The sequence below is a fragment of the Ornithodoros turicata genome, chromosome 9, assembly GCF_037126465.1.
Source record: "Ornithodoros turicata isolate Travis chromosome 9, ASM3712646v1, whole genome shotgun sequence".
NCBI lineage: Eukaryota > Metazoa > Arthropoda > Arachnida > Ixodida > Argasidae > Ornithodoros > Ornithodoros turicata.
The window spans coordinates 12,107,052-12,120,449 of record NC_088209.1 but is presented as its reverse complement, the minus strand read 5'-3'; the positions used below and the strand labels follow the sequence as shown (position 1 = coordinate 12,120,449).

Here is a 13,398-nt window from a genome sequence, read left to right as displayed (position 1 = left end):
GACGTAAAAATACCGTAGATGATGCTGCCATATTTTGCTTCCTTCATTGCTACACGCCTGCGGTGGCGCCACTGTATACCCACTATCGACACATTTCGTCCTCCTCTTTTTCCCTCTAGAACGGATATAGAGAGTTGCGTTCTTCCACGTGGTTTTTGGAAGGCGCTTAGGACAAATGTCTCCATGCAGGACTGTCGCTTTTCAGGTGGCGTAAAAAATACCGTAGCTGCTGCTGTCATATTTTGCTTTCTTCATTGCTACACGCCTGCGGTGGCGCCACTATATACCCACTATTCGACACATTTCGTCCTCCTCTTTTTCCCTCTAGAACGGATATAGAGAGTTGCGTTCTTCCACGTGGTTTTTGGAAGGCGCTTAGGACAAATGTTTCCATGCAGGACTGTCGCTCTTCAGGTGGCGTAAAAAATACCGTAGCTGCTGCTGTCATATTTTGCTTTCTTCATTGCTACACGCCTGCGGTGGCGCCACTATATACCCACTATTCGACACATTTCGTCCTCCACTTTTTCCCTCTAGAACGGATATATGAGAGCTGCGTTCTTCCACGTGGTTTTTGGAAAGCGCGTAGGACAAATGTTTACATGCAGGACTGTCGCTTTTCAGGTGACGTAAAAAATACCGTAGCTGCTGCTGTCATATTTTGCTTTCTCCATTGCTACACGCCTGCGGATGCGCCACCGTATACCCACTATTCGACACATTTCGTCCTCCACTTTTTCCCTCTAGAACGGATATATGAGAGTTGCGTTCTTCCACGTGGTTTTTGGAAGGCGCTTTAGGACAAATGTTTCCATGCAGGATTGTCGCTTTTTAGCTGACGTAAAAAATACCGTAGATGATGCTGTCATATTTTGCTTTCTTCATTGCTACACGCCTGCGGTGGCGCCACTGTATACCCACTATTCGACACATTTCGTCCTCCACTTTTTCCCTCTAGAACGGATATATGAGAGTTGCGTTCTTCCACGTGGTTTTTGGAAGGCGCTTTAGGACAAATGTTTCCATGCAGGATTGTCGCTTTTTAGCTGACGTAAAAAATACCGTAGATGCTGCTGTCATATTTTGCTTTCTTCATTGCTACACGCCTGCGGTGGCGCCACTATATACCCACTATTCGACACATTTCGTCCTCCACTTTTTCCCTCTAGAACGGATATATGAGAGCTGCGTTCTTCCACGTGGTTTTTGGAAAGCGCGTAGGACAAATGTTTACATGCAGGACTGTCGCTTTTCAGGTGACGTAAAAAATACCGTAGCTGCTGCTGTCATATTTTGCTTTCTCCATTGCTACACGCCTGCGGATGCGCCACCGTATACCCACTATTCGACACATTTCGTCCTCCACTTTTTCCCTCTAGAACGGATATATGAGAGTTGCGTTCTTCCACGTGGTTTTTGGAAGGCGCTTTAGGACAAATGTTTCCATGCAGGATTGTCGCTTTTTAGCTGACGTAAAAAATACCGTAGATGATGCTGTCATATTTTGCTTTCTTCATTGCTACACGCCTGCGGTGGCGCCACTGTATACCCACTATTCGACACATTTCGTCCTCCACTTTTTCCCTCTAGAACGGATATATGAGAGTTGCGTTCTTCCACGTGGTTTTTGGAAGGCGCTTTAGGACAAATGTTTCCATGCAGGATTGTCGCTTTTTAGCTGACGTAAAAAATACCGTAGATGCTGCTGTCATATTTTGCTTTCTTCATCGCTACACGCCACTGATCTCTATGTATAAAGGCTGGATCGCGCATGGGAGAGGGGCTCGTGGGGGAGAGGCGTGCCTTCGGGCCGCCATGTTGGTGGGCCCTAAAGTGCTGTTTGCGCCCATAGAAAACAATGGGAGGCAACAGAGATTGTGAGTCTTTATTGCGCTGCAAGCATTGATCGTTGTTTGTCATCACACAATTTTGTAAGGTGCCAGTATACTGATGTATCCTAACAGTGTTTCACAGGTGTCCTGCCGTTCGAATCTTAATTACGTTATGTTTTGCATTCCGAAACTAAACCGTCACTGCAGTGCAGCGCTGGGGATTGTACTACAGCACGTTTCCCAGCCAATATTTCAATAAGAAACGACTTGAGGTTAACAACAACCATGTATATAATATCCCGTACTGCGTTCTGGACAAAAATTGTTCCATAAAGAGAGGTCCGGGAAAAGATATACTCGCATGGCAGAAAGAGATCGTTCTGTAGAATCACAGCCATTGTTTTAGCCGTGTATGCGTTTAGTATGATTTATATCAAGCATCGCCTTAGAGTCTTTTAGTAAACGACAGCGGTGCTTTGCCTCGCAAATATGGACACACCGAAGCAGCCCAAATAATTACTTCACGCAATTAGATCACACTCGTTAGGACAGTTAATCAGGTAGTGATGTTAATCAATTAAGTTACTTAGAAAGTGGTAACACCTCCTTGAGACACAGGACTTATCCCTTTTTGAAGTACAGCCCTTCTATGTTTGTTTGCTTCTTCCTTTGTTCTGATTATTTGCAGGCGCGGTTGTGCCAAACTCAATGTCCTTCTCCAGCACTCACATGCTAGCTTTTGTTGAATACAACTGCAGTGTGAGAAAAGCTGCTTGGGGACGGGGTCCTGCTATCCAGTGCTGACTTTGTCATGCTTGTTATGTGGAGCACGTTCCAAAAAATGCAGCTCCACGTATGGTCTTCAAATTGCAACAGGACTATTTGGAGCTTGAAACAGTTGTGATTTTGTCATTTTGGCTCTCGTGTACCCTGTCTGTGAAACGCAAACAAAAAAGTCTAACACGATATGCTTTGGTAATGAAGATCACTGATGATGAGTAAAGAGAATATACGACAATGAAAAAATGGCTAGGAAGCAAGCGAGCTGGTGAAGATGATGCATAATGTAAAAACCCCAAGACTAGGGAACACGAAGGGACAGACACAGCACGAAGTCTCAAACACAGCTGAAAATTTTACTTCACAAAACAAGAAATATATACAAACAGAAGGGAAGGGAACACTATTTGAGAACAAAATAGGAGGTCATTTCGGGGGAACGAGCAGTTTGTTCAAGGCCGGACCGGGGATTACTGAAGGTTTGCTGACACAGTTTCCACAAGAAGTTATGAAAAGGGTCTCTCTCAAAAGTCTTCTGTGAGGGTCCACTTCGGATGCCTTTACAATTGTTTCATCCCATAGAGGGAAGCAATCTGAGCATTCTTCCAAATGTTTTGCAATTTCAGAGTTTGAGAGTCCCCTCTGTGGAAAGTCAGCTTCTCCGTTTGAATGATGCTTGTTACCCCCATCACATGTTACTTGGTGCTTTAGATGTTTTGTTAAACACCTTGTTTCCTGGTTCACCTGAAACTAAGCCCTCTGTCCCCAAACGGGTGGTTTTACCCTTCTTTCACAAAGTGTCTCACAACTTGTTAGCCGTTGCGAAGAAGTTTCAAATCAACATCGTTTTCAGGAACAACTTCCGTCTTGACCGCCTCACGCCTTTCGCCAAACCTGAAGTTTTTTGCAAGAATCACTGGAATAAATTTGTCCCCTGTTCTTCAAACGTTGTTTACCAGATCCCCTTAGCTTGTGGTTTCTGTTATATTGGCCAGACAAAACGTTGCTTAAATGATCGTTTGAGAGAGCATTCTTTAAAAGCAAAAAATAAAGCTTCAAACTCTGAAATTGCAAAACATTTGGAAGAATGCTCAGATTGCTTCCCTCTATGGGATGAAACAATTGTAAAGGCATCCGAAGTGGACCCCCACAGAAGACTTTTGAGAGAGACCCTTTTCATAACTTCTTGTGGAAACTGTGTCAGCAAACCTTCGGTAATCCTCGGTACGGCCTTGAACAAACTGCTGGTTCCCCCGAAATGACCTCCTATTTTGTTCTCAAATAGTGTTCCCTTCCCTTCTGTTTGTATATATTTCTTGTTTTGTGAAGTAAAATTTTCAGCTGTGTTTGAGACTTCGTGCTGTGTCTGTCCCTTCGTGTTCCCTAGTCTTGGGGTTTTTACATTATGCAGAATATATGAGTTCAAGTTTATTCAATATTTTATATCATTCATTATATTATTCAACATTTTATGTCAAGTTTATACAACATCAAGTTTATTCAAGTTCAAGATTTATTTCTTGCACTTATGCGTTGCAGGATACAATGAACGTGCAGGGAGGTCGCAAAAGACTACATTTATTGTTTTGTGACCTTGCTACAATGGCAATATATATTTTAGGAATGACAATGGTCAGGTACGCTCTCTCAATTTTAGGTTGGAATGAGCAATGAATAGCAACTTCCCTCCTGATATTTTCTCATATATGCTAAATTTTAAATTTAATGTGATCGAATATGTGATAATATAATAATAATATATAAGAATATAATATGTGATAAATGAATGTGATCAACAGTAGATGTAAACAACATGAGTAGCCAGAGAAGTGCATTCTCAATAAATTTTCTTCTTATAGCGTATATGTGCATGCTTATTAACTGAAACAATTATCACAGTTCTCTGACAAGTTTTAATTTCTGAGAGTGTACCGTAGAGGCTGCTTAGATCTACAACAGTTCATACAAGGTATTATATACTGTGAATGCCTTTAAAAATCCCATGTGACACATATGCCTTTACTTTCTGGAGGTGCTGTGGTAGTCAAAGTTTGTGGGCATTACGCAGGTTCTGCATCCATTTCTTGAGTATGTCGAGGCAGCTGTGAAGTAACCTGCATTGATGATTATTATTCCAATTTTTATGGTGCATCGACAACAAAGGAAATAATACATCAGAACATTGGTTCGGGTGCAACCAGTTAAAAATGAGTATATGGTGTTTAATAAATGCATTGGACAAATGTTAAAACATCAGTTTAAAACATGGTTTACAATCCCTGTATCTTCTAAAAATTAAAAAGATTAAAAACTATTCTAAAAAGAATTATAATCTCTAATTATTATATTGCTGGGTGAAGGAGCCTAAAGGTGTGTTTCTGATGTGAACATGTAAGAAAATATGCAAAAGTGAGAGAGGCTAACCACAGTGCGTGCACTGAGGTTGTTCCTTCCTGTAAAGTAGAAACCAGTGGATGAGGAACGTGATACTTACCTGTACACCCAGCCGTATCACACTGCACAGATTATTCACTGGGTAGCCCTCATGACGAAACCTGTATTGAGAGACCACTTTTGCCTTAAAAACTGCTACAAATAGCACGACACGCTACAAGTTATTACTATCGTAACAAGCTGACGATACAGCTCAGACACAAAGGCGTTATTCAAGTCGCGCCACACCACTGTTACGTAGGATTCTTTGTCACAAATCAAACCAAGGCACAAAACAATACCAATACACGAAAAAAGGTGACAATCGTGGTCTCATTACGACGTAATACCGAACTTGTGCGCGAAGGTAATTCAAAGAAATGAATGTGGCACTTGCTTCCGCAGAGAACACCGTGTACCATGCTAGCAATGCATGCAAAAAAGCGCTAGAGTGCTTGCACATATATTGATGACAACACTACCTGTGTAGTGTAACGTGTTCTTTCAAGTATATTATGCACTCAAATTGTATTTGCCGCCGGGTAAAATGCAAATGTGCTCGATTGAACGTCGGAAGAGCGATCAAGCAACCTGCATCCAGTGCTCGTTTTGGGCAAAAAAACACTTCATAATGGTCAACTAAATATACAGAATGGACGCCTATTTATTCATTGATGAAGAGTGACTCACCTGTATAAATTTAGGCCCTGTAACCTTGCCAGTACGGTTGGTACGACCGTAATTGCAAGAAGTTGCCATGATCGCTGCAGCGGCTGTTGTGGGTACAGTAAGATGGCGGCCGGTTTCTTCACGCTCGCGCTCCCTATCCGCGATCCAGCCTTTTACAATCGAGATCAGTGCTACACGCCTGCGGTGGCGCCACTATATACCCACTATTCGACACATTTCGTCCTCTACTTTTTCCCTCTAGAACGGAGATGTGAGAGTTGAGTCCTTCCACATGGTCTTTGGAAGGCGCTTAGGACAAATGTTTCCATGCAGGACTGTCGCTTTTCAGGCGACGTAAAAATACCGTAGATGATGCTGCCATATTTTGCTTTCTTCATTGCTACACGCCTGCGGTGGCGCCACTGTATACCCACTATTCGACACATTTCGTCCTCCTCTTTTTCCCTCTAGAACGGATATAGAGAGTTGCGTTCTTCCACGTGGTTTTTGGAAGGCGCTTAGGACAAATGTCTCCATGCAGGACTGTCGCTTTTCAGGTGGCGTAAAAAATACCGTAGCTGCTGCTGTCATATTTTGCTTTCTTCATTGCTACACTCCTGCGGTGGCGCCACTATATACCCACTATTCGACACATTTCGTCCTCCTCTTTTTCCCTCTAGAACGGATATAGAGAGTTGCGTTCTTCCACGTGGTTTTTGGAAGGCGCTTAGGACAAATGTTTCCATGCAGGATTGTCGCTTTTTAGCTGACGTAAAAAATACCGCAGATGATGCTGTCATATTTTGCTTTCTTCATTGCTACACGCCTGCGGTGGCGCCACTATATACCCACTATTCGACACATTTCGTCCTCCACTTTTTCCCTCTAGAACGGATATATGAGAGCTGCGTTCTTCCACGTGGTTTTTGGAAGGCGCTTAGGACAAATGTTTCCATGCAGGATTGTCGCTTTTTAGCTGACGTAAAAAATACCGTAGATGATGCTGTCATATTTTGCTTTCTTCATTGCTACACGCCTGCGGTGGCGCCACTGTATACCCACTATTCGACACATTTCGTCCTCCACTTTTTCCCTCTAGAACGGATATATGAGAGTTGCGTTCTTCCACGTGGTTTTTGGAAGGCGCTTAGGACAAATGTTTCCATGCAGGATTGCCGCTTTTTAGCTGACGTAAAAAATACTGTAGATGATGCTGTCATATTTTGCTTTCTTCATTGCTACACGCCTGCGGTGGCGCCACTGTATACCCACTATTGGACACATTTCGTCCTCCACTTTTTCCCTCTAGAACGGATATATGAGAGTTGCGTTCTTCCACGTGGTTTTTGGAAGGCGCTTAGGACAAATGTTTCCATGCAGGATTGTCGCTTTTTAGCTGACGTAAAAAATACCGTAGATGATGCTGTCATATTTTGCTTTCTTCATTGCTACACGCCTGCGGTGGCGCCACTATATACCCACTATTCGACACATTTCGTCCTCCACTTTTTCCCTCTAGAACGGATATATGAGAGCTGCGTTCTTCCACGTGGTTTTTGGAAAGCGCGTAGGACAAATGTTTACATGCAGGACTGTCGCTTTTCAGGTGACGTAAAAAATACCGTAGCTGCTGCTGTCATATTTTGCTTTCTCCATTGCTACACGCCTGCGGATGCGCCACCGTATACCCACTATTCGACACATTTCGTCCTCCACTTTTTCCCTCTAGAACGGATATATGAGAGTTGCGTTCTTCCACGTGGTTTTTGGAAGGCGCTTTAGGACAAATGTTTCCATGCAGGATTGTCGCTTTTTAGCTGACGTAAAAAATACCGTAGATGCTGCTGTCATATTTTGCTTTCTTCATTGCTACACGCCTGCGGTGGCGCCACCGTATACCCACTATTCGACACATTTCGTCCTCCACTTTTTCCCTCTAGAACGAATATATGAGAGCTGCGTTCTTCCACGTGGTTTTTGGAAGGCGCTTAGGACAAATGTTTCCATGCAGGACTGTCGCTTTTCAGGTGGCGTAAAAAATACCGTAGCTGCTGCTGTCATATTTTGCTTTCTTCATTGCTACACGCCTGCGGTGGCGCCACTATATACCCACTATTCGACACATTTCGTCCTCCTCTTTTTCCCTCTAGAACGGATATAGAGAGTTGCGTTCTTCCACGTGGTTTTTGGAAGGCGCTTAGGACAAATGTTTCCATCCAGGACTGTCGCTTTTCAGGCGACGTAAAAATACCGTAGTTGATGCTGTCATATTTTGCTTTCTTCATTGCTACACGCCTGCGGTGGCGCCACTGTATACCCACTATTCGACACAATTCGTCCTCCTCTTTTTCCCTCTAGAACGCATATAGAGAGTTGCGTTCTTCCACGTGGTTTTTGGAAGGCGCTTAGGACAAATGTTTCCATGCAGGACTGTCGCTTTTCAGGTGGCGTAAAAAATGCCGTAGCTGCTGCTGTCATATTTTGCTTTCTTCATTGCTATACGACTGCGGTGGCGCCACTATATACCCACTATTCGACACATTTCGTCCTCCACTTTTTCCCTCTAGAACGGATATATGAGAGTTGCGTTCCTCCACGTGGTTTTTGGAAGGCGCTTTAGGACAAATGTTTCCATGCAGGATTGTCGCTTTTTAGCTGACGTAAAAAATACCGTAGATGCTGCTGTCATATTTTGCTTTCTTCATCGCTACACACCTGCGGTGGCGCCACTATATACCCACTATTCGACACATTTCGTCCTCCACTTTTTCCCTCTAGACGGGATATATGAGAGTTGCGTTCTTCCACGTGGTTTTTGGAAGGCGCTTTAGGACAAATGTTTCCATGCAGGATTGTCGCTTTTTAGCTGACGTAAAAAATACCGTAGATGCTGCTGTCATATTTTGCTTTCTTCATTGCTACACGCCTGCGGTGGCGCCACTATATACCCACTATTCGACACATTTCGTCCTCCTCTTTTTCCCTCTAGAACGGAGATGTGAGAGTTGCGTTCTTCCACATGGTCTTTGGAAGGCGCTTAGGACAAATGTTTCCATGCAGGACTGTCGCTTTTCAGGCGACGTAAAAATACCGTAGATGATGCTTTCATATTTTGCTTTCTTCATTGCTACACGCCTGCGGTGGCGCCACTGTATACCCACTATTCGACACATTTCGTCCTCCTCTTTTTCCCTCTAGAACGGATATAGAGAGTTGCGTTCTTCCACGTGGTTTTTGGAAGGCGCTTAGGACAAATGTTTCCATGCAGGACTGTCGCTTTTCAGGTGGCGTAAAAAATACCGTAGCTGCTGCTGTCATATTTTGCTTTCTTCATTGCTACACGCCTGCGGTGGCGCCACTATATACCCACTATTCGACACATTTCGTCCTCCTCTTTTTCCCTCTAGAACGGATATAGAGAGTTGCGTTCTTCCACGTGGTTTTTGGAAGGCGCTTAGGACAAATGTTTCCATGCAGGACTGTCGCTCTTCAGGTGGCGTAAAAAATACCGTAGCTGCTGCTGTCATATTTTGCTTTCTTCATTGCTACACGCCTGCGGTGGCGCCACTATATACCCACTATTCGACACATATCGTCCTCCACTTTTTCCCTCTAGAACGGATATATGAGAGCTGCGTTCTTCCACGTGGTTTTTGGAAAGCGCTTAGGACAAATGTTTACATGCGGGACTGTCGCTTTTCAGGTGACGTAAAAAATACCGTAGCTGCTGCTGTCATATTTTGCTTTCTTCATTGCTACACGCCTGCGGTGGCGCCACCGTATACCCACTATTCGACACATTTCGTCCTCCACTTTTTCCCTCTAGAACGGATATATGAGAGTTGCGTTCTTCCACGTGGTTTTTGGAAGGCGCTTTAGGACAAATGTTTCCATGCAGGATTGTCGCTTTTTAGCTGACGTAAAAAATACCGTAGATGATGCTGTCATATTTTGCTTTCTTCATTGCTACACGCCTGCGGTGGCGCCACTGTATACCCACTATTCGACACATTTCGTCCTCCACTTTTTCCCTCTAGAACGGATATATGAGAGTTGCGTTCTTCCACGTGGTTTTTGGAAGGCACTTAGGACAAATGTTTCCATGCAGGACTGTCGCTTTTCAGGTGGCGTAAAAAATGCCGTAGCTGCTGCTGTCATATTTTGCTTTCTTCATTGCTACACGCCTGCGGTGGCGCCACTATATACCCACTATTCGACACATTTCGTCTTCCACTTTTTCCCTCTAGAACGGATATATGAGAGTTGCGTTCTTCCACGTGGTTTTTGGAAGGCGCTTTAGGACAAATGTTTCCATGCAGGATTGTCGCTTTTTAGCTGACGTAAAAAATACCGTAGATGCTGCTGTCATATTTTGCTTTCTTCATCGCTACACGCCTGCGGTGGCGCCACTATATACCCCCTATTCGACACATTTCGTCCTCTACTTTTTCCCTCTAGAACGGATATGTGAGAGTTGCGTTCTTCCACGTGGTCTTTGGAAGGCGCTTAGGACAAATGTTTCCATGCAGGACTGTCGCTTTTCAGGCGACGTAAAAATACCGTAGATGATGCTGCCATATTTTGCTTTCTTCATTGCTACACGCCTGCGGTGGCGCCACTTTATACCCACTATTCGACACAATTCGTCCTCCACTTTTTCCCTCTAGAACGGATATATGAGAGTTGCGTTCTTCCACGTGGTTTTTGGAAGGCGCTTAGGACAAATGTTTCCATGCAGGATTGTCGCTTTTCAGGTGACGTAAAAAATACCGTAGCTGCTGCTGTCATATTTTGCTTTCTCCATTGCTACACGCCTGCGGTGGCGCCACTGTATACCCACTATTCGACACATTTCGTCCTCCTCTTTTTCCCTCTAGAACGGATATAGAGAGTTGCGTTCTTCCACGTGGTTTTTGGAAGGCGCTTAGGACAAATGTTTCCATCCAGGACTGTCGCTTTTCAGGCGACGTAAAAATACCGTAGTTGATGCTGTCATATTTTGCTTTCTTCATTGCTACACGCCTGCGGTGGCGCCACTGTATACCCACTATTCGACACAATTCGTCCTCCTCTTTTTCCCTCTAGAACGCATATAGAGAGTTGCGTTCTTCCACGTGGTTTTTGGAAGGCGCTTAGGACAAATGTTTCCATGCAGGACTGTCGCTTTTCAGGTGGCGTAAAAAATGCCGTAGCTGCTGCTGTCATATTTTGCTTTCTTCATTGCTATACGACTGCGGTGGCGCCACTATATACCCACTATTCGACACATTTCGTCCTCCACTTTTTCCCTCTAGAACGGATATATGAGAGTTGCGTTCCTCCACGTGGTTTTTGGAAGGCGCTTTAGGACAAATGTTTCCATGCAGGATTGTCGCTTTTTAGCTGACGTAAAAAATACCGTAGATGCTGCTGTCATATTTTGCTTTCTTCATCGCTACACGCCTGCGGTGGCGCCACTATATACCCACTATTCGACACATTTCGTCCTCCACTCTTTCCCTCTAGACGGGATATATGAGAGTTGCGTTCTTCCACGTGGTTTTTGGAAGGCGCTTTAGGACAAATGTTTCCATGCAGGATTGTCGCTTTTTAGCTGACGTAAAAAATACCGTAGATGCTGCTGTCATATTTTGCTTTCTTCATTGCTACACGCCTGCGGTGGCGCCACTATATACCCACTATTCGACACATTTCGTCCTCCTCTTTTTCCCTCTAGAACGGAGATGTGAGAGTTGCGTTCTTCCACATGGTCTTTGGAAGGCGCTTAGGACAAATGTTTCCATGCAGGACTGTCGCTTTTCAGGCGACGTAAAAATACCGTAGATGATGCTTTCATATTTTGCTTTCTTCATTGCTACACGCCTGCGGTGGCGCCACTGTATACCCACTATTCGACACATTTCGTCCTCCTCTTTTTCCCTCTAGAACGGATATAGAGAGTTGCGTTCTTCCACGTGGTTTTTGGAAGGCGCTTAGGACAAATGTTTCCATGCAGGATTGTCGCTTTTTAGCTGACGTAAAAAATACCGTAGATGATGCTGTCATATTTTGCTTTCTTCATTGCTACACGCCTGCGGTGGCGCCACTATATACCCACTATTCGACACATTTCGTCCTCCACTTTTTCCCTCTAGAACGGATATATGAGAGCTGCGTTCTTCCACGTGGTTTTTGGAAGGCGCTTAGGACAAATGTTTCCATGCAGGATTGTCGCTTTTTAGCTGACGTAAAAAATACCGTAGATGATGCTGTCATATTTTGCTTTCTTCATTGCTACACGCCTGCGGTGGCGCCACTGTATACCCACTATTCGACACATTTCGTCCTCCACTTTTTCCCTCTAGAACGGATATATGAGAGTTGCGTTCTTCCACGTGGTTTTTGGAAGGCGCTTAGGACAAATGTTTCCATGCAGGATTGTCGCTTTTTAGCTGACGTAAAAAATACCGTAGATGATGCTGTCATATTTTGCTTTCTTCATTGCTACACGCCTGCGGTGGCGCCACTATATACCCACTATTCGACACATTTCGTCCTCCACTTTTTCCCTCTAGAACGGATATATGAGAGCTGCGTTCTTCCACGTGGTTTTTGGAAAGCGCGTAGGACAAATGTTTACATGCAGGACTGTCGCTTTTCAGGTGACGTAAAAAATACCGTAGCTGCTGCTGTCATATTTTGCTTTCTCCATTGCTACACGCCTGCGGATGCGCCACCGTATACCCACTATTCGACACATTTCGTCCTCCACTTTTTCCCTCTAGAACGGATATATGAGAGTTGCGTTCTTCCACGTGGTTTTTGGAAGGCGCTTTAGGACAAATGTTTCCATGCAGGATTGTCGCTTTTTAGCTGACGTAAAAAATACCGTAGATGCTGCTGTCATATTTTGCTTTCTTCATTGCTACACGCCTGCGGTGGCGCCACCGTATACCCACTATTCGACACATTTCGTCCTCCACTTTTTCCCTCTAGAACGAATATATGAGAGCTGCGTTCTTCCACGTGGTTTTTGGAAGGCGCTTAGGACAAATGTTTCCATGCAGGACTGTCGCTTTTCAGGTGGCGTAAAAAATACCGTAGCTGCTGCTGTCATATTTTGCTTTCTTCATTGCTACACGCCTGCGGTGGCGCCACTATATACCCACTATTCGACACATTTCGTCCTCCTCTTTTTCCCTCTAGAACGGATATAGAGAGTTGCGTTCTTCCACGTGGTTTTTGGAAGGCGCTTAGGACAAATGTTTCCATCCAGGACTGTCGCTTTTCAGGCGACGTAAAAATACCGTAGTTGATGCTGTCATATTTTGCTTTCTTCATTGCTACACGCCTGCGGTGGCGCCACTGTATACCCACTATTCGACACAATTCGTCCTCCTCTTTTTCCCTCTAGAACGCATATAGAGAGTTGCGTTCTTCCACGTGGTTTTTGGAAGGCGCTTAGGACAAATGTTTCCATGCAGGACTGTCGCTTTTCAGGTGGCGTAAAAAATGCCGTAGCTGCTGCTGTCATATTTTGCTTTCTTCATTGCTATACGACTGCGGTGGCGCCACTATATACCCACTATTCGACACATTTCGTCCTCCACTTTTTCCCTCTAGAACGGATATATGAGAGTTGCGTTCCTCCACGTGGTTTTTGGAAGGCGCTTTAGGACAAATGTTTCCATGCAGGATTGTCGCT

At 44.4% G+C, this 13,398-nt stretch overlaps 1 long non-coding RNA gene across 1 annotated transcript; it reads right to left on the bottom strand.

Annotated features, from left to right (window-relative positions):
• Nucleotides 1–4,508: 4,508 nt before the first annotated feature.
• Nucleotides 4,509–5,166, bottom strand: LOC135369313 (uncharacterized). The gene is made up of 2 exons (XR_010415069.1): nucleotides 5,107–5,166; nucleotides 4,509–4,726 (listed from the first exon to the last, which is right to left on the bottom strand). It is a non-coding gene; the product is annotated as an uncharacterized LOC135369313 (long non-coding RNA).
• Nucleotides 5,167–13,398: the final 8,232 nt, after the last annotated feature.